Raw genomic sequence first — 1,581 nt, forward strand, 5'->3', positions numbered from 1 at the left:
GGCATTATAAGAATTTCATGAGGCAGAAATACTGACTTTAAATATATTTCTGTCAGTATTTCATAGAAGTCATTGGGTTATGCAAGACTGGTGTAGAAGCAGTGACATCTAACCTCTGTACAAGAGGAAGAATCACGCTGATCAGCCTAACATCAGTTCCTATGAGACGGTCACACGCCTCCACGCTACAGCCTTCTGTACTCCGGCCCTTCCAAAGCACCCGCTTCTCTGCTGCATTTAGTAAGTCATCACAGTGGCACACAGAACTTAGACCCATGATGATGGGGTTTGTTTGGGAAGCTAGCAGGTTACAAGTTAGGATCAGAAATGGTTAGGATATAGCACTTCTTCCATCCAGGCAGGCTCTTCTCTCTCTCTTTTTTTTTTTTTTGACTATTAAAAGAACTTTAAGTGGCAGTTGTGGACCTGACTTTTGTCCAGGGGACCCCAGTCCTAAACGAGGGTGCCCACGAGCTGCAGGTGTGGCCTTTCTTCAGGGTCCACCGGGCTCCAGGGAGCAAAGCCAACACAGCTGCCCTTTGGCGCTTGGGGGCTGGGGCTCCGCGTCACTCCTTGTGCTTGGGGCCCAGGGCATCCCGGGTCTGCGCCCGCAGTTTATGGGCCTGTGTCTCTGCCATGTCTGCTCGCTCCTCTACGTCATCCAGCTCTTGCTGGGCCTTGCGATACTTGGCCAGGTTCGTGTTGGCCTGCTGCTCCGCCTCCTCAAACTGGCGCTTGTAGCTCTTGACCTTGCTCTGCAGCTTGTCCACCCGGTCCTGCATGCGGGCCACGTTCTTCCTGTCCTCCAAGGCCTGGTAGGCGAACTCGCTCGTGCTTCCGCACCCCCTTGAGGGCCTCCGAGTGCTTCTTCTGCTCGGCGTCCAGCTCAGCCTCCAGCACCCGCACCTTGGCCTCCAGCTTCTGCACCTGCTTCTTCCTGCCCCGGAGGGCAGCTTGTTCCGCATCCTCCAGCTGGGCCTGAAGCTCCCGCGCCACGCCGTCTGCTCCAGGGTCTTCTTCATGCGCTCCGGGCGTGCGCTTGTGTCTTGCTCCTTTTTCAGCTCCTCAGCCATCATGGCCACATCAGTGATGCGGTCCTTGGCCCCTCAGCCACTTGGCCCTTAGCCTCAGTCGTGCTTGGGCAAGTGTGACAAAGCTCCTTTCGGAAAGACACATGTCCAAAGGGCACCTCACTGCACGCCAGCCCACTGCCCCAAGACACTCAGCTTTATTCCATAGGTGGGCGGCTCTCGGTGCTGCTTGCTTCTGCTGTTGCCTCGGCCACCGCTGCCTGTTCACACAGGGATCTTAAGGTCCACAAGAGATGCTCTGCTCTTTTTTCTTGATGGACAGGAGATCCCCTGTTCTTGTTTAGGAGATGGTTCACTTTATGCCCAGTAGAATGACAAAACTGGCTGTTCCCTCGGTTAGAGTCCCCCACACCTTATTTGCATGCTCCTACCCACTCATCCAGTGGGAATGACAAATTAGTATGGCTAGAAGCCATACCAAATCATTTCACTACAGGTTGTTGAAATAGAAGTTTTACCTTTACTATCCTTCTAGCATGCTTTAAAAAAA

The 1,581-nt window shown here is 53.5% G+C and overlaps 1 protein-coding gene and 1 pseudogene across 3 annotated transcripts in view; one reads left to right on the forward strand and one right to left on the reverse strand.

The window, feature by feature from the left end:
• Positions 1-1,581, forward strand: part of NUDT13 (nudix hydrolase 13) — a 27,002-nt gene that overhangs the window by 5,966 nt on the left and 19,455 nt on the right. Inside the window, exon 1 of one of the 3 annotated variants that reach the window (XM_045291611.1) lies at positions 123-240. The exons of the other annotated variants lie outside the window; for them this stretch is intronic. The gene's annotated coding sequence lies outside the window, so the exon portion shown is untranslated. Of the gene's footprint in view, positions 1-122; positions 241-1,581 lie in introns of those variants that run through there. 3 annotated transcript variants of the gene reach the window in all.
• On the reverse strand, positions 491-1,076 carry LOC101641501 (annotated as a pseudogene).

This window comes from Echinops telfairi, unplaced genomic scaffold, assembly GCF_000313985.2.
Source record: "Echinops telfairi isolate 266 unplaced genomic scaffold, ASM31398v2 ScPeMD7_70;HRSCAF=299, whole genome shotgun sequence".
Lineage (NCBI taxonomy): Eukaryota > Metazoa > Chordata > Mammalia > Afrosoricida > Tenrecidae > Echinops > Echinops telfairi.